General features: G+C 48.4%; 1 long non-coding RNA gene across 1 annotated transcript in view; it reads right to left on the bottom strand.

The window, feature by feature from the left end:
- Positions 1–1,388: 1,388 nt before the first annotated feature.
- LOC144180286 (uncharacterized) overlaps positions 1,389–20,227 on the bottom strand; it is a 629,875-nt gene continuing 611,036 nt past the window's right edge. Inside the window, exon 3 of the long non-coding RNA XR_013324365.1 lies at positions 1,389–1,971. This is a non-coding gene — a long non-coding RNA (uncharacterized LOC144180286). The remainder of the gene's footprint in view (positions 1,972–20,227) is intronic.

Genomic DNA, 20,227 nt, shown 5'->3' with positions numbered 1-20,227 from the left:
GAACGAACGATTTTAAGCCGGCTTTTCACCGCTACCGGAAAATGCCCTTTCACAAAGTTCTCGTCCTTTGTAACGTGAAATTAGTTTTAGTGAAGGGTGCTCCTGGAATTACAGCTTGGACACGCAGCGGTGCGACGCGTTACTGCGAGGCTAGGGAGCACGGGAGGAGGCGTTAAAAATATAAAAGAGAATTTATTTCCCGAAAAGCAAAAGGGCAACAAGAAACCATTTCCTCTCTGCCTCACTGGCAAAGGCTCGATAACGTGGAGCACTGAAGCACGCTCGTCTGACGCAGATAATGTACTGCGCATGCGCCGTCACGGTGAGAAGCTTCATCCTCACCGTAAATTTGAGGTTGAATTTTTATTTATCTGATTCCACAAAATACGCATTATTCCTACAAGATAAAAATGACGGAAAAAATGTAAAGGCCCTCAAAACAGCAGCTTAACCAAACATATTGTTACGAGATGAATTTACAGTGAGGTTGGAAGGTCTATAACTACCGTAGATGACAGAGCGGTCCAGAGAGAGAGAGAAATGACTTTATTGAACATTTGTCCGGCGGGAGGAGACGGGTCAGGCCACGCAGGGCTTCGCCGTCCCCCCTGTCTATATGGTTAGGCAGACCTCGAAGCACTGGGGCCTGGACCACAGCCTGGGCTACTAGAAGGGTCCCCGTCTCTCTTCCCTCCGCCACCCCGAGGGGCGGCAGAAAGAAGAAGGTGCGGGTCCCCCTTTCGCCTCTGCTGCGCCAGAGCAGCCTCGAGCCGCTGGACTGCCTGCAGTTGCCGCTCGCATTCTGGCGAGCTCATGAGTCCGTAAATGTCCGGGGGGAGGTCCTTGCAGCCCCCGCTTGCTACGTGTCCACCACAACCCCACAGCAGGTGGGCGAGGTCCGCGGTTGTAAGCGCGCACACACTGCACACACTGTCTTCGTAAACGTCCGGGCACACGTGTCGCGCAAGCGCTGGCGTGAGCACAGTCTTAGTCTGCATCTGCCGTAGGAGCACCGCTTCTCTTCTCGTCAGTCCCGGGTGGGGTGGCGGGAAGGCGCGTCTCCCGTCTCTGTACCATTGGAGCACTTCACCGTAGACGGTCAAGGGCTCCATCTCTGCGTCTGCGTTGTGCTGCTGTTGCCGGTCCGCTGGTGCGGGGGACGGCGGGCGGGGTGGCGCAGTGCGGCACGTTGATAGTTCTCGCGCTGCGGCGTCCGCCTCTTCGTTGCGGTTGCTGTGTCCGTCCGGTAGGTCCACTCCCGCGTGTGCGGGGAACCATCGGATTCTTGTAGTCCTTGTTCGACCCTTCCCTTCGGCGTTCGAGAGGATGCGTGCCGTGGTCCTGCACACTGCATTCCTGGCGAAGCTTGCGATCGCCGACCTGGTCCATGGATGATGGTGCCAAGCCGTAGAGCAATCTCGTTCTCTTCCTCTTCCGTTCAGCCTGTTCAGGTGACTGCCGGTTGAGATGTGAACGGACTCAACGGCGAATATATGGCGCTTAATGTTCGCGTAACAATATCCTGTACACAGCAAAACCGGCACGGTAAAAGGTAGTGTACATTCTAAACTACAGGACAACGTAAAACACGCATGTATCACGAAATTACAAATAATGGAAATTGACCAATAGCAGAAAAGCAAAAAAAAAAAATGGGGAGAATTTATGGGAAGAGCGAATCCCCCAGCGGTTACTTCTGCCGTTGAGATGTCACGGACGCATCGGCGAATATATATGGCACCTAATGTTCGCCTAACAATATCTCGTACGCAACAAAATCGGCACAGTAAAGGGTAGTGTACATTCTAAATTAGAGGACAATGTAAAACAAACATAACTCGCCAGATTACAAATAATAGAAATCGGCCAACAGCAAAAATTGTAGAAATTTGTGGAGTATTCATGGGAAGTGTGAATCCTCCAGCCGTTACTTCTGACAGAGAGCGTGGGCCTTGGACGTCCAGCTTTCACCTGTGGCAGGGAAGATAATGCGAATCGGAGTTTAGAACTGTCAGACAGAGAAAAGAACAAGGCTAAGCTAAGAGGAGTGGCACTGCAAATTTATGATCGAGGAAGAACACACGATCGATATACCGCACTCGCTGGTTATGTTCAGTTACAACGAACAGGAGATGAATACAAATAGGAAAACTACTTACAGGCTACGAATAACCACCGACCTCCTGTCAGACAGACAAAACAACCAGGCTAAGCGAAAAGGAGTGACACTGCAAATTTATGATCTAGGAAGAACACACGATCGATACACCGCACTTGCTGGTTACGTTCAGTTACAACGAACAGGAGATGAATACAAATAGGAAAACTACTTACACGCTACGAAGAACCACCGACCTCCCTACAGCGACTCTACTCCACGTGAAAACTAATAGCAGAAATTGAACGCTAGTTTGTAGAGCTAGCCCTTGAAGCTATACTCCAGCTCACAAGTTAATTGCAGCACGGTGAAAGCTACGAAACGTGCAGCGTCGGTGTGCCTACGCAACGCCATTTAGTTCTCTCATCGTACGTCCTGTTCATTCGTGTCCGTCAATAAGTCAGCCATTCTTGTGCCCATCGATGTAGATAGAAACCCTCCAGCATGCATTTTTATTACCGTTCGGCTTTACTATTGCAATTCGCCTTCGCCTTTTATTTTCTGCCCCAAAAATTGCCTGGCGCGGCACTTTTTTATTGATTGATTGATTGATTGATTGATTGATTGATTGATTGATTGATTGATTGATTGATTGATTGATTGATTGATTGATTGATTGATTGAGGAAGAGACGGGGAGGAGGGAGGGAGGTAGGTAGGTAGGTAGAGAGAGAGAGAGAGAGAGAGAGAGAGAGAGAGAGAGAGAGAGAGAGAGAGAGAGAGAGAGAGAGAGAGAGATATCTTGAATGAAGTTTGGCGATGTTAGCCGGGCTAAAATGCCGAATTCTGCGCCAGAAGATGATGGCGATGATGTTCAAGAACTTGATTCGCACAGAAACGGTGAGTTATTCCCGGCAACTGGGCTAGACCTGTGTGTTGCAGGTAAGGGAGCGGTGTGTTGTTTTTGGATAGTTGACGCTAACCATTGTAGCAATATTTAAAATTGACGTGCCATCCTGTATATCACCATCTGTATCCCGACATATATTGCGATGCTTTAGTTTTGTCTCTCCTTTTCTATTTCTTTTTGCTATCTCTCCCTTTCCCTCTCACTCTGTCCCTTTATTGCTCTTTCACCTCACTGTATTCACTCCACTCTGGAGTAGCAAGCCCTTCCGGTAGCGGGTTAGACCTGTTCAGCTTTCATTAAAGGTTCTCTATCTCACCCTCTCCCTCTCTCTCTACTGTTGCCGGCAATAGCACTGCCTGTGGTAAGCTAATGAGAAGTACGTATGCCTTACAAACCCCTGTTCTTGAACACAGAGTCTCGTGGAGGTTCTATGTTCAGATGCGTTTAACAGAGATTTAAACTCGTTTGGTTGCAGTGAATCTTGTTGCCCTATTCACAGTTAGGAGGGGCGCCTAGCTCCTTTTGCAACAATATTAATACTGCTAGATTGAGCCTACTAACCATCGAGAAATATGAGGCGTTAGATACCTCTATGTGACAACACTAGAATCTTTTGCAATAATTCCTCTCCCGAATACCATAATTAAATGTAAAAATAAAAAGAATAATTAGAACAGCTCATACAAGTTCATCAAATGCAATTCATTATAGCGATTAATTTCTTAAGGCATGTTTCACAGCAGAATGTTATTTCTGAGTTGTCGCTTCAGTACCATCGACTAAAGCAGCAAAGATTTACGAAAACGGTATCGATTTTGTAGTTAGAAGAGCTAATGAACAGTACAAGCGCAGACCTACCCTGCCAGATAATAAAACCAATCAATTAACATTAAAATTTCCAAATGCGGTAGATTCTGAAAAGCGAAGGCGGATTTGATATGGTTTATTCCCACAGGGCCGCTTCGTTGGAAGTTTAATTAACAGCGCTTTCTTTTTGTCGTTCAAAAAAATACGGTGCGGTAATTAAATGCTGCCGCTCTGAAAAAAAGATTCGAGATTTGCCTAAGATGTAAAACTTCATTACCTGCTTTTTAAAAGCGAAGCTGTTTAGCAAATCTTAATTTTTCATGTCCGCAATTACAAATACCAAGAAATTTGTGAGCGCGCTCGCGTGAGCAATAGGCCTAACGGCGCCCGCCGCCGCCGAGCAGTCAACAAAACCAAGAAAATGCCTAGCTTTCGTGTGTGTGTGCCTTGCAGTGACCACCCGGCGTCCCTATGCTCACGTTTTTCAGGCTAAGAATACCCACTTATTGCGATTGGCCAAGATCGGCAAAAAAAAAAAAAATACTCCAGCGTTCGCCGTAATCGTGGCAACGCTTGCTTAGAACGAGGAAGACACGCCATAGCGTACGCCCTTCCAAGCGGATGTCTAATGATTATCACTTAAAAAAAAAATGAAAAAAGCTCACAAATAAAGCAACAATGGTAGGGTAAAGGTCGTTGCGGCAGCGAAGAAGATGCAAACCGACTGCAATTGTGGACTTAAACCTTCGTGATGGTCGTGAAAATTGCGTACTGCTTCGCTACCTTCACCTCTTACGCGTTAGTGTGGGCTTACTTGCATTTTTTTTATCGAATGTTAAGGTACGGATTTAACCAGCGGGCTAAGCCATGCACTTACCCGTAACCTGTGTAAACCAAGTCTCGCCGTAGGAGAGAACAATCAACACTTCGCTTAAACTTTTGCAGCCACAGACTCCAACGCTTACATATGTAAAAAAAAAAAAAACATAGCAAGCGGTTACCCCTTCTTAATGTTCTCATATGGGTTGCCCAAGTACAATGTAGTTAGAGCACGCTGACAGGTGCTCATACAAGCCACGTCAAGAAACTAACAAAACAATGTTGCCTATGTTCTTAGAAAGAGCGTAATTTGCTTTTTATATGGACTGGCCTACAACGCTGCTTGTGAGACACCATGTAGCCGTGCTTCTAGTCCTTTCTTTTTTCCATTCTCGGGGGAAATCAGAGGAGTTTGAGAATGTTTGCTCTAGGCCACTTAAGCGCAGAAAGTGGCTGTTTATTTTTCCGCTTTATTTAGCTTCCGCTTCTTGATGAGCGGCCGCTGTTTGCTTTAGCGCTCGCGTGATTTCCCCTTGTTTCCTGCTGATGAGCCGCCAAGCAGCAGCAGTATAAGTGCTTGATGACTGCAGTGAGCAAACAATGAATGTTTATATTTTAACGTCTGCTCGACCTTGTTTCACAACTCACGGAGCAAGTATACCGGATACAGTGGAATTATGAATTTCCCAATAAAATGGTTCTCCCTCTGGTTCTTTTTCTTAATAATAGTAAAGCCTGTTGTTATTACTAATAATATTATTATAAGGCTAATAATTATTATTAATAAAAAGTAGAACGCCTCGAGGCCCTCACTCCAACCAGCTTTCTATCCACCCGTCCCTGTGCTTCCAATTTCAGATAGAATTTCCCTAAACAAATATTTTGCTACCGCGAATCGTAGCCCCCAGCGGCCCCCAAAACTGGTACACCCCATTCCTGCCACCTCGATGTTTCTACTGCGCATCCCTTACACCCGCATATCTTCAGTACCTATCCGGTGCTTTCCGAAATTCACCCGCTGCAGAACCTTCCTCCCTCCGCCGAATGCCCCCTTCCCATACATTGAACCACTTCCTACCAGCTCTTATTGCACACTACTTGATAGAAAGTGGTCTAACGCGAGCACTTCAGATACGTGAGTGTGCTCCCTTCACCCCACATGAAACATCCTGCCTTCTGAAGGGGCTTACAAGTCTCACTGCTGGATATCAATAGACCTTCAGGTCGGAAACGCCCCTCCCTCCTAATCCCCATTCCCCGATTGATGTGAAGTCCTTCCGATGTAGTCTCTCTCTCTCTCTCTCTCTCTCTCTCTCTCTCTCTCTCTCTCTCTCTCTCTCTCTCTCTCTCTCTCTCTCTCTCTCTCTCTCTCTCTCTCTCTCTCTCTCTCTCTCTCTCTCTCTCTCTCTCTCTCTCTCTCTCTCTCTCTATCACACACACACATAGGCACGCACGCACACAAACACACACACTGAATCGTGGCTCCATTCGGAAATACTATGCCGCTAGATTATTTAGTGCCTCTAGGAAATACCATCCAGTGATTACATTCATTCATTCATTCATTCATTCATTCATTCATCGGCCACTGATGTCCACTGCAAGGCGAAAGCCCCTCCAGATGTGGCAGGGGAGGTAACAGCGGAATGCGACACCAGATGGTCTTCAAGTACACCCAGTACTTTTTTCCAATGGGTCCTGGTCAAATCGCGCCGTTAAGCCTAAGGTACAATGTTTCAGCCTTAAAGGGGCCCTGAAAGGCGTTTTGAGCACACTAAATGAACTAGCGCAATCGTTCGATTGGGTCGTCAACGTCATCTGTGCCAAGTATTACTCTTTTACGCGCAGCGGAAAGCTCACACTTTTGTTGCAAAGTTTGTCGCTTTTTCCTCACCCTTCCCTTCGTGTTTTTGGACACCGCCATCTTCACATATCTACGTCATCGATTCCCAGATGTTCGTCATGAGCTAGAAATCCTGCTATTGGGCGGCTTTTTCACGCACTTCCGGCATAGAGATGAATTGACTGCTCAGCGTCGGCTCGCCGGCTGGTCTGCCCAGCGGAGTGCCGGAGTGCTTGGACATTTTACAACAAACGAAACAAGTGTTAACAAACGCTTAACTGTTTGTATGGAATGCAACACGGCCATAACACGACATAGATATTCTCTTACCTGAGTACGTTCCATAAAGAAAGCGTTGAAGCCCCGTGGAACTTCTTTCGTGCAATCGCAGAGAACGCCCTGAGCCGAATGCCCGGGTTTGACGCATACATTTTATTCAACTTCAAAACAATCCAGAGATGCGTTTAGAACGAGCACAACGTCACAACATGCGTTGCAAGTCTGAACCGCGATTGACAGACGATGGGTTGCCTCCCCCTGCCCGTCATAAATTCGGCCCTATCCTCGCGCGCGGTTTGCGGGGACGAACAGCAAGTCACTTAACTCTGGCGCAGAAGCCGAGATGGCTTTTAGCCACGCACACTCCACATACCCCATGCGAGGTTGAGCCGTACGTGGCTCGGGAAAGATAATCCAGACCATGGTAAGCACTATCCACCCGCCGAAGCACAACGTCGCATTTCATCGCGAAACAAATGCGTCCGCAACACACACACACCATTGCCTCCTGTAATGCCAAACGCACCTCGCACTTCCCAATGGGAGTGAGTGGTACGACTGCAGTGCCCACATGTCGCGAGGTGGGGCCCCGAGCTGAACCGGGATCACACAACCGTAACTGACTTCTAGAGCGGTTTGTGCCTTGTTGCCAAGGCAACCGATGTTTGAGATTGTCAAAGAAATGGCGCTCGCTCCAGCGCTAGAAAGCTCGGAGCCGCGGCGGAGCAGGTTTTGCCAACGTTGCCGCTCTCCACCACACGTCGCCCCATGCTGAACTGGTCACATGATTGAAGCGTCTTGTGCGCGGGTTCTGTATCGGTTTAAAATGTCTTTTTCACATGCCGTCGGCAGGAATTACCACCGCCGCAAAATAAGACCCGGCACCAGCGGGGCCACATCTGATACGGCGCTTTTTGGATAAACAGTGCGCGGTGCATCAAAGGGACCGAGCGCATGATCCTCCCCGTGCGGCTGCGAGTTCGCCGCCGATAAAAAGTCACCTGCTGCCGATAGCAACTGCAGCAACGTACACCGCGAAAGGGCAAGGCCAGGCCACCGCACACATGCGGCCAGATTTTTCGTTCGCTTTTCCAGGCTTGAGCGGAGTGCGGGACTCATGGTGTCAACAAAGCTTATCCGTAGCAGACGGCAGTCTAAGGAGCGCAATAACGGAAGTACCTCACCGCTGAGGAGCGCAGCATCATGGGAGGGAAGGCTCGCGCGCCGTCAACAGCGAAGAATAATTAAAGGAGGAGGAAACGCGGCGCGACGATAATGAGCGGTTTTTTATTTACGATTTCTTAGCTAATACTCATCGCTTTAACAAAATTCTTTATGTAGGAGATTGCTAATACATTGCTTTATTTGGTTACATGTACATCCATGCATCGGCGGAAGGTATTTCAGGACCCCTTGAAGATTAACCCTCAGCCTAACGTCATTTCAAGCAACGTCGTGAACACTTTACACGTCCGGCTGCGGGTGCCTGTTGACGACGTCGGCCCCCACAGCGCTACGTTAGGTCGTCGTATGCCGCCCCACCATTCGCGCCGCAGCAACCTAACGACGTGCCATGCAACACTACCCTAAGCGTACGCCGAGCTGCGGGTATTGGTTGACGAAGTTGTGCCTCCAAACGTAATGTTAGATGCAACCCCAGGTCGGCGCTGAGCGTCCACTTGCACGCAGAGTTCCTTTTTAGCCAATGGAAATTCGATCGGCTACCAATGGGAAATTGGAAGCCGCGTTTCTGTGAGCATGTGGGAATTCATGCAACGTGTTTTCTGGCATAGAGCTTGCTGTCAGGCGGGGGCAACCACGGAAAGTACTAGGACACAGATTGGATCTATTAACATAGTGGGATTTTAAAGTGAAACGTTACTAACCTAGTCGACTGCTGAGCACGAGGTCGCGGGTTCGATTCCCGGCCGCGGCGGCCGATTTTCTGATGGAGGCGAAAAGCAAAAACGCCTGTGTGTACGAGATTTCGGTGACGTTAAAGATCCCCAGGCGGTCGAAATTAATCCGGAGCCCTCCACTACGGCGCGCCTCATAGCCTGCATTGCGTCGGCGCGTTAAACCCTACAATCAATCAAACTAACCTAGTCGAGTCGAGTTTCGCCGTCATCAGCAATATGACCTTCATTTAACCGCAGCTGCTTCGCATCCTTGGCAACCCATCACGTGACTCGCTTCGCCGAGCTTCGCCACCGCCGCGTGCGCTGGCCGCCGGCTTGGCGCTTGCTCTCTCCGCAGCTGGGTCGCTGCCTGACCACGTGAGTCACCGTCCGTGTAAGATGATCACCGCGTTCACCTAGACCGTGTGAGCGTGGCCACAAATGAGAGCGAGGCCGGGCGGTCTTCCCTGAGCGTTGCACGGGAGCGGGAGACTGAGTTGTCATCTGCAAGCGGCGTCTGACCTGCCGGGCGAGCTGCTGCACTGGAGAAGGTCCGAAATGCCAAGCGCGCGAAGCTATCGCGGAGACCGAGGAAGAGCGAACGAAGTGAAACCAAGACTTAACCAGGTTAAATCAAGCTTTCGCCTTCCATATGCATGGTGATCTGAGCTAGGCCGCAGCAATTTTTTCAATCAACAACCTGCTTAATGAGCCATCCTCAAGCCATTCCGTTGAATGAAGAACAAGCACTCCTGTGCTCCATGCAGAAATGTGGGAGAAAGGGAGGCTGACGCGTCACTCTTCTTCCCACTGAACCTCCACTGTTCCTCTCGTGGAGCGGGAGCCTATTTTAAGTTTGTCACCGACGCGAGCCTCTACTTGCCATTATCTCGTATCGCACGCATACCCAAGGAGCGAATCGTGGTGACGATGCGGTATAATGGACGTACTGGCGGGTATACAAAATATGATAGGATTTAAAAAAAAATTTTTTGTTTGAAGTGTTAGCGCGCGATCAGCATACTATCCTCAGTGCTAGTGGCGCCATGGCTTACGCAATAAAGGGGTCTTTGGAATTGGACAGAGTAATTGTACAGGTAGGCACGTTCTACCGATATTCCAAAAGCTTTGATGCCTTTCAGAACGGATTCACAAAACCACCCATAGCAGCCTCGATGAAATAATTACAGCTTTGTTCGTGCGAGGAAACTCGGGTACCTATTGGACCCGGCCGCTTCTTGGGGGCATAGCTTTTAAACTTCTCTGCGAAAACGAAATTGCTTCTATAAGAATTTGAGCAGGTTTCTCGACAAGTTCTAAGAAAAATATGTTGCTTTCATGCCGGTATAATACTGATACCTGATAGGGTGACTTGAAGGCGCTACCCGCCGCGGTGGCTCAGTGGCTAAGGCGTTGCGCTGCTGAGCACGAGGTCGCGGGTTCGATTCCCGGCCGCGGCGGCCGCTTTTCTGATGGAGGCGAAAAGCAAAAACGCCCGTGTGTACGAGATTTCGGCGCACGTTAAAGATCCCCAGGTGGTCAAAATTAATCCGGAGCCCTCCACTACGGCGCGCCTCATCGCCTGCGTTGCGTTGGCGCGTTAAACCCTACAATCAATCAATCAATCAACTTGAAGGCGCTCGTGTGGGACGTTAAATATGATATGTTCAATAGAGACCGTATATTTTTTTGCACGTGGGAATCTCTTTGTAGGTGTTGGCCTTTAAATTTTAAATATTTGCCTGCATTTAACGGGTAAATTTGTATCGCCGACTTTTATCGCAATCCTTTTGTAAACGTGCGATATGTGTGAGAACCCCCCCCCCCTCACGGATAAAAGGCTGTGGCGTTTTTATTACCCCTACGAGGCCATGTACCGGGTTGGATTTCCAGCCGCTATAAAACCGAATTGTCTTCCATGACAGAAGACCATAGCCGGGGTAACACAAAGCGAATTTTTTTTCGAACGCAACCAAGGTAAACATAACGTCGTTTGGCCTCCCCGAAGAAAACGAATGCTGAAGCAGCGACCATATATCGGCTGTCATATAGGCAGTTTCTGGCCGCGGACGAAACGCAATTACAGTAAGTTCACCGCATCCACGGCTTCCACCAAGCAGCACGGTGACCGATACCACTGAAGAACTCTCTGGCGAATCAGCGAGCGTGCACTAACCTCTCATGTCGTCCTTTTGAAAAAAACTGCGGCTGGATGCCTTTCCTTAATAAGAAGCTATCGCTCCCTTTCGCAGTTTTCTAATGGCCCACGTGACCCCATAATAGCGAAAAACTATGCTTTGGACAGAACGTACAAGAATCGTGCGTCACTGATGAAGATTGCCTTTTGTTAGGAGTGGATGCGCCTCTCGCCCATACACGCGTTCGTCCTTATCTCCGTCCCGGTCGTTGCCATGCCGACCTTGTCTTCAGTAGAGCTACAGGTCCGACCTGGTGGGCACAGGGTTCGAGATATGCATCTCCGACTGAGTTCCCAAATATATGAACGCACGGCCGCGTTTCGCCCACAGATGAATACCGCTTCCACTTCGGGATCATTAATCAGCGCGTTAGCCGGGCCAGTTCTTTTGCCTCCCCCCTCCACCTAGGGTGTGGCCCATTCTTCTTCCCCGCTTACCAGTCTATCAGGCTGTTGTTGTAATTCTGGGCAGGCTCTATGGGCGTAGCGACGGTACCGTGACAGCGTTTGCGTCCAGCATGTTGCCTCTCATTAGGAAAATTACTTCTTCCGTTTAATTGGTCGCGACGGGAAAAGAGACGACAGGCTTCCATTCCCTAGCAGCGTGCTGAAGTTTGAAACAAACTTTGTTTACGTAATTGAGACCGCCACGTGCTTTCTGTAGCGTGCCCTACACTGGCCAAGGTTGAGCAGTTTCGCGTGGCTCCTGGAGAGCCGTGCTGCGCATGCGCGAGGAGCAGTGACGTCACTCGGTGCACAGAACATTGCCCACTGCCCGGCGTCTCTCACCAACCTCCGTTCCGCACGTGGCAGCCCGGTCCACTTGATGATCATGCGAGGGGTTGCCGGGTGTGCAAACGATGGCTTGTGCGACGCAGCAACATCGGCGTGCGCCTGTGGAACCAGCTTACCTATGGGGCGATTGGTGACGCGGCGCCGGAGCCGCTTGATAAATATACACGTGTCACATAATGCGTATACCGGTGTGTGTGTGTGTGTCATTGAAGCAGCAGTAAGCATGATAATCAAGCAAATCCTAGACAACCAAGAAAGATAAGAATAACCAGCTGAACCTTAGCTCACGCTACGTATATCCTGGCATAGCCGAGCTAAGCCACTGCTAATTTTTTAAAGAGAATTTCTGATACTGGTCGCATTTTACTATAAAGAAAGATTAAAAGACATTTTCGCAACCGATAAAGAATGAGTTCGTTGTTCGCAGGTAACTTCGCAGGGTTGATAAATCACGTACGCATCTGATCTACCCGAGTGTCATGTCCCCCTCCCCCCCCCCCTTCTCTTTTCTTATAGCTTGCCATTTCCTTCACAGGTCGCAGTTGTAATATGGTGGTGATTTTCAGACATATATTTTTGCCTCACCAACTACCTCATGACTCATTTGAAACGATAGAGTGCGGGCACTGAGTGGCACTTCAATTATGCGGGAAGCCTCACCGTTCCCGCAGTCCAGTTCATTCGGAAAGAAAGCACGGCAGCCCACCGCGAGATTTCAACAGCATCAGTGGGCCCTGCGCACGCAATATCGGGCACCCCAACCATGCCCACACCGGCGGCGCTGCAGCAGCGAACCCGCCATTAGCATGTGATCAGAACTTCTACTTCTTTCCATGATGCTAGAGATGCTAGTGCTTTACAGTATTGAAAGTCTAGGTGTGCAAATGCCGGGAATGACGACATTTATCGCTTCAATGCCGCACATGACGACACCGAGTTGTTCAGGGCATAGAGCAGCTACGCCGCCGACCAAAACGCACAAAAACTAAACGAACGTATACGGAAGGCTGAAGAAAAGTAGTCGAGTCCAATGCATACTATTGAAGCATTATAATAGGTTTAGCAGCAAATGCGGGCCAAACCTAAGGCCTTGACGATAACTCCAGTTTTTAAACTAAGGTCAAGCATCTCATCTTTAAAAACGATATGCACATCATTATGCTTTTAAATAACTGGTTTATCAGAATAGCAGTTCGTTAAGTGGCCTTGCAGTGGTTATGTAAACAGTGAAAATATTCCTTTCGCGCCAGGAAGCCCTTCGAAAGCTGTATTTGACACCAGCATAGAGCGGTACTGCGTGATTTTCCCGCCGCAGCAGATCGAGTCTGTGTTTTATTTTTATTGCGGTTTTCCGTAAAATGACTATGGAATGTGCCTACTGCTGAAACTGAAAAGAGCCGGCCAATAGACGCGATGTTCCTTGCGTGATGTCACACAAGCATACAAGCAATGCCCAGACCTCGAAGTAAACAGAAAAAAAGGAAGAAAAAAAATTTGATTGGATTTCTAAGTTACCTGTTTTGCTCAGTGCAGTAATATCGACTCGGGTATTTCATGCTTCTCATTGGGTCGCCTTCAGACGACGAAATGGAGTGGTGCTCCGCCCGCTACGCTGATCTCCGTCTCGTACTGCCAAAGAACTTCTAGGCAGGTTTTCTAGAGTTCGCGGATCTAAGGTGAAACTTCAGCAATGGCTTCACTGTTGCTAAGCGGGCAGCTTAACTACTGGAATGCGCCGGCCTGACATTAAGCCTAACGTTGCGCTTTGACCATTCGCGTCGTACGTCAAGCGGTACGCGCACCTTGACGCACGAGTTTGACATTCCTTAGCAGGCCGGAAAGCGGTTTTGTGAAGCGGGCACATTAGCCCTTCGAAGCTCCCGATTCCGGGTCGATCGCCCAAGTGGGTATGCGCCACCAAGAAAGGAACTACGAAGACGAAAATTTCTGTTCTACCGCTGAAAGCGTGCGATCGAGAATGGATGACACCTTACGGAATTTAATTGACAATGCTAGCCTACGTCAGGCTGGCAGCCGTCCCCGTGAGTTTTGTACATTTTTTTTGTGTCCACTGTTATTCAATGTCGAAAACCGGGACTAAGAAAAAAAAAAAGCGGATACAGCTCAGTGGTAGCCCGCTGGGCTCCTGCTGTGGAGACCCGGGTTCAAGGAGGTGCCGGAGGAGGAATAAACATCTTGGTGTAGCAATCAGCCCTGGGAAAGAGTCCTCATTCCAGGACTGCTTGAGACCGTCCGGCTTTTAGGGCTCTCTGCACAAGCCAAAGCTGGTAGCCAGGGCTTGAGCTGGATAGTGCTCTCTCATCTGCTCAGGAGAGTATTAAAATGCCGTGAGATCTGAAATGTTTTTTATATACTATTCACAGCGGGGGCAATTTTCTTGACCAGACAACGACGGTTTCTCAATGGAGCCCTTGAAGATTTCACCTTAAAAATAAAAAAAAAATGCTCTAGGTGCCCACGGTTTGGGCACGTAACTGGACCATGCAATCGCAAAATCTGCTGTGTCGCTACGGCATTGACCATGATAATACCTTTTGCAAGAACGACAAAATTTATGGATCCACCAGCGGAAGAAATTCAGCACAATGCCGTGAAATTTGTGGGAATCAGAGTCACCACTGTATAAACACCTCTTCGACCGAAGTTTTACAACAATCGTCTGCACTCAATTTTGGCCAAGGCTCCGCCACCGCACGTCCATACGCGTATTTTCTCTGCCCTCTACCTGACCTGGGCCAGCAACAGGAGTAAATCTCGGAGAGTTCTTTGGATGTCACAAAGAACTCTGCCCACCACCAAACGTCGAGTGCTTGGGATGTCACAATTAAAGGGACACTGAAGTGAATTTGTCAAGCTCCCGCTTTTGCTTGCACTGCGTAGACTGGCTCAAATTAGCACACTTTTCATCGTTTATCCGGTTGACAAATCGGTAATTATTTTACAAAGCGCGAAAGAAGAAAAACTACCATGCGCGGTTTGCGGCGGCCGCACCAACTAAGGCTGTGACGTTGAGAGGAGGGGCGCCGTGATTGGACGATGCCCAAGGTTAGCAATCACACAAGTTTCGGTTTCGGTTCTGTAAAACATAACCAATGGCGTTGTTGGATGGGCATTCTCAATATCTCAGTAATCATCGTACCGCGCTTCTGCCATGTTGTCGGCTGTAAAATGCACAAGATAAGCCTCCCAGGACGGCTTGTAGTCGTAGCATTAACTAGCCGAGACCTACGCAGTGCATGAACGCCCTCCGCGTACCCGCAGACGCCCAAATGTCATGCGCTTTTTCCCCATATTTGGAGCTTGCCTCCCTCATGCCTGTATCGTAAAAAGCGTGTTCGCACCAGGCCAAGGGGCTGTTCATTCTGGCCTGTGCCCACTGCCTGCAAGCAGTCGGTGCTTATGGTTGACGGTGCTTATGGTTGGCGTGCTTTACAGCACGCCAACGAGAACTCGCTAGCGCGCCAGTGCCAGCCTGCGCGCGTTTTGTGAACTAGTTCGTGTAGCCATGCACGTTGCGGCCCAAAAAAAGGTGAACTCAATATAGAAAAACATCGGCGGAAAACAAAAAAGTTAACTTACAAAAAAAAAAGCACGTACTTGCGGGGATTCGACCTCGTAACTTGCAATAAATTCGCGGCGACATACCTATGCCTACGCCTCAGACCACTGAGCCACGGAACGGGACGCGGAGGCCTTGCTAATATAGGGTATATATTGTACAACCGGTTTACATTTTTATTTAGTTTTGGCATTTCAAGCAGCTTAGGTGACTATTTGTTGTACTGCGATCGTGCAGTAAGCGTCGCCCGAGTTTCCACAGTAGCTCACGTCTAGCAATTGCATTTCGTAGACGGAAAAGCGTTCGCAGATGCGTAGTCGTGTTGCTGACCGCTGTGCTTGTTCGCCCAGCGCAAAAAAGTGCTTCCCGCGCCCTAGTTTTACGCTGTACAGTAAAAATATCAGTTGATTTTATTTCCTTAGTACCTATATTGACTTCGCTGACTCTTCTCCCGCCTTCAAGAGGCCTTATATTTTCCTACTGGCGTACCAGTCAGCGAAGCGTCGCATGTGCGCTTGTGCAGCGCGTGTGTGAAGCGACCTTGACTTGGAGCTAGATACAGAGTACAAACAAACCAAGTAAAGAAAGGCACATTCTTCCATTCACAAACGTGTCCTGGCTTCGTTTCAACTAAGCGAACGAATTGCGACCAAGCAATTTTTTTTAACCTCCTTGATTGCGACGACCCGCCGGCGGCCGGCGGACGAAACGCTGGCCCGACTGACTCTGTCGGCCGGGGCGGCCGGGGAGCCGTGCAGTAGCGCAGCCGTGGCGCAGCCAATTGCCAGCTCATCCCCTCCTGACGTCACCGAAAACGCCACAGAAAATGGGCGAGCGTAAAGAGAGGAGGACAGCATTTTCGAATTAGTTTTTCTACTAAATAAAATCGCGTAAACGCGCCTAGAGTGGTCGAAACATGGCCTGGGGACTCCGGACTACAATTTGCGCTAGTAATCCCGCAATGTTTACATATCACTTCAGTGTCCCTTTAAATATGCCTTCCTGCTGTCGTCTTCGTAGAGGCTTGCCGATTTTAAAGCTTGGACAGTGACCATCTGTCGACGCATGCAATCCTCAAGCAGATCGGTGGAGGTCCACAAAAGCGCAAAGCATACGGCATTACATACAAAAAATTCAAAAAAAAAAAAAAACGCTGAAGACTGCGGTGCCACTCTTACCCTGTCGAGAATTTGGCTGACGTTATTCCAGACGTGAGTTCTGCATCCAAGAGAGGTTTTCTGCCCCCCAACCGCTACCAGTGATAGACTCCAAGTACGAGTGACTTCGCGCATTCTGCAAGAGAGCAGGGCTGCATGCACGAAAAACATCTTAAGATGATATTCGAGCTATTACACTTGAGTAAAAACACGTCCAAAGAACATTTTCGAGCTCGCTGCACGTCATTGGATCCTTTTATTATCTCGGCTTGACCCAAGCACGTCACTCTCCCGTAAATCACGAATTCTTGGACTTGAGGATCTCGTGCAGTTCACCTCCCCCTTTCTCAAAGGTGTATCTTCACAAAGATCTCAAGCGAAGTGAGCGTTGCGGAATAGTTGTATACTAAAATAACCATCCGCCCAGTATCGTCGTAATCTTCGAAGTGTACTCGTTCTGCGACTCCACCACAAACGCGACGCTGATGAATGAACCTTTCACCATTCAAAAGCTCACCACAGCGTCCGAAAATATCCATTTATCTTCTCGCCTGACGCTGATGGCCCCACGTAGTTGGCCTTACGCAACTTTCAGAGAGCCCTGCCACCATGGAAATGCGCACCATGGAATATAACCACCGCAGTTCCTAGAATCAGAAAAAAAAGTCAATCATGCCAACACATTGGCTGAATTTCTTTACTCTTGGGTACGCATTTCGCGCTTACAGAGAGCACACACACAGTTCCGAGGGTCGCCCGATTTTCCGGCGGCCCTTCAGTGCTTAAAATTCTACCCAAAAGATAAGCTAGCTTTCTACATTAATTCATTGCCCTTGCAATCTCTGAAGGCACACCATCATGTAGAGATTCAGTGGATTCCTGCCCGCTGCGGTATTACTGGGAATGCCAAGGCCGACTCTGCGGCATCGATCGCGCATGACCTGCACGGGCCTGCGATACCGATACCGTTCTCCAGACGAGATGCCTCTACTTCTGCGTCCAAGGCTGCCTGGAGTTTTCAGCTATCTATGTGGGCTGTTGCGCCACAAATTGTGCGCCGCTTCACTCTATAGACCCGAACGGTACCTTTAGGATGCCTGACGGACTGCCCAAGCATGGCAAAGCTGTTCTTCCCCGCGTGCGGCAAAATGTCGCTTACGCAATTTACTTTCCCTTCAAGATGAAACAAGCCACTTCCAAGATGAAACAAGCCACAAGCCACAACGTATTACGCGAATGTACGCGGTATAGAGCAACTAGGAGGTCCCTTTAGCGTCCTGGAACATCCACTTTCTAGAGAACTAACTCTTAGTGACGTGTTAGGCCTTAGGTCTAACTCTCAACGAGCATCTCGAGCGACAAAAGCTCTATTGTATTTCCTGCGAAGCACAAGACTGGATCAGACTCTCTAAACAGGATTCTATAATGAGCGCACCATCATCATAGTCATCATCATCACTTCCTCGATTTCATTTTTTGTCATACATCTGGTGTAGCAAGCTAGGCGCCTTAGCCAGGCAAACCTCTCCAGTATCATTAAAGAGTATTCTCTCTCTCTCTCTCTCAGTTACCCCGAACTCATCTATATTTGGCGTTCGGAATGTAGAGACTATCGGCCCAGTGCATCATCAAGAATGAACTCAGCAGTCATAGAACATCCTTTACCGCTATTGAGCTGGCGGCTGTGAGGGCCGAACTTTATTTCATTAGCGGTCATCACGCAAGGCGATGGGTAATCTTCCAGGACTCGCGGGGCGCCTTACAAACTAACTGAAAGCTATCTAACCCTTTTGGTCAGCTTTGCGAAAATTTAATGGAATTCATAAGACGGTCGTGTACGCGGGCCATCACACCTCCCTTTAATGAATGCCTGTTCGCTCCGGCATGCAAGGCAATATCAGATCCGATGCAGCCGCCAGCGCAGGCCACTACTTATGGAACAAAGCCCGATTCCCTTTCTCTCAAGAGGAGGGTAATGCCCTTGTCTCTGTAATTGGATGGACTGAGCCAATGTATCGGTGGCTGGACTCTCAGCGCGGATATCTACCTCTGCATTCCATTTACTCCCATTGTGAATTTCGCTTCTCGCGCGGTTTCAACAAGCGGCCTGAAGGAGTGCTGCACCGTCAGAGCATGAAGTTATGCCCGAAGTTCTAGACAGGCTGGAAATTTTCCCCTCTGTGCCCGATGTGCGCCGTGCACGAGGCTAAGAAGCACTTGTTGTGCATCTCTCCCTTCGTCGATTCGTCGCTGCCCAACCAACATGAGCTGCTCCTTGTCTCTTGTACTCCACGGCGAGACTTCTTTAACTGTGTCACTTTCTGGGACCCTCGCACGACAGTGACTATACGTCTTTAGGAACAAACATTTTTCGGCGTTTCCTTTTGGCCTTCGAACTAGAAATTATTCTTTAGTTCTTAAGCAGAGCAAGTTACTTGAACGTGTACTCGTTCGCGTTGTTATGTCTATATTGTTTTCTGTAGATGTGGCATTCTCTTCTTTCTCTGTATTGTTCTCATTATACTTCACTTTGATCCAACTTTTACCTCTAAATTTTTCAAATTTTGTATCTTGCATTCTGTCACATCTAATTTGCAACATTTTGTTCTTTCCTTCTTAATTATGGAAACGAAGAAACCGCTGAAAAACATCACCCGAAACAGCTGCTCTTTGACATATAATTTTGCAGACAGAAAGAAAGTGAAGGTCTGGCATACTATTGTGACGGGTACATTTTACATAAACGCGCACCCGTGGAAACAGCAGCCACGCTATTTTACCCTCCTTAATTTATCTTTATTCCCCTTTTTCCACCATAATCGCAACTTAATTGATCTTAATACCCCTTATTCTATATTTTTCCCCCTTAAGTCATCTCAATCCACCATAATCCCAGCTTCTTATTTTTACGACCAATAGCTAATCAGTGATTAATCCATCTAATTCACCTTAATCCACATTATTACATCTTAATCCCAGCCTGCCATTCATTACTATCTATCGCTAATCAATCACAAATAACTTGTTTTTACTCGAAAGCACATGCCACTGATTCCTATCAATTTTGTCCCGACGTATAATCATCAGTTGACATGCACCAAGCTAATCCCTGTTCCCCTGGAAACACCGCACCTGTAAATGTAGGCAATGTAGTCGGTGTTGAAACTGGCCCTTATAAAAACAAGCGCCTGTGGCGTGGTCCGGAATGTACGAAGTCAACTTTATTTGGCCTTATTATCGCGATTTTTTATTACTTTTTTTGCAGGGTCGGCTTGATATCCTCCTTCGGAATGATATTCATGATACTGCAGCTTCACGAAAGGGAACTTCGAAGAAGTTCAGTTGATCTACACTGGTGCAGACGTAGGTCCCTGGTGAATGTAAGGGCATCTACGGCAAAAAGAAAGGATTACGACCAGTATACCAGAGGTTATCAATCTTGGCTCTGACCTCTTAAGCACAGCCACAAAGGAAGTTCGGAAAGAAGCTGGCCTCCCAGAGAAATTCTCGGGAGAGCTGTAAAAGTCGACCACCGATGTGGCCCAGCAAGAAAGCGAATGAAGATACATGCTCAAGAGAGATTTCTTTTTTTTTTCTTCTCTTGAAGTTCGGACACAGCTCAGGCCGAGAAAAGTTTCTGCCATTAAGCACCCTATGCTAAAACTGATCACACCTCTTCGACTCCCCGCATCGATCCCTTCTTGCTCTGTTGCTTGGTAAATCCTGATTTCTCGTTTGAATGCGGGTCGTGTACGCTACTCAACAAGAGCTCATGCAGCAATTTTTGCGATAATATAAACAAACGTGTCATGGCATGCGAATACAGGCTCATCTTATAACTTGCA

The sequence above is a fragment of the Haemaphysalis longicornis genome, unplaced genomic scaffold (genome assembly GCF_048455015.1).
Source record: "Haemaphysalis longicornis isolate Haplotype H1 unplaced genomic scaffold, Haemaphysalis longicornis Haplotype H1 scaffold_4, whole genome shotgun sequence".
NCBI lineage: Eukaryota > Metazoa > Arthropoda > Arachnida > Ixodida > Ixodidae > Haemaphysalis > Haemaphysalis longicornis.
The sequence above is the reverse complement of the archived record's forward strand: the minus strand, read 5'-3'. Positions and strand labels throughout refer to the sequence as shown.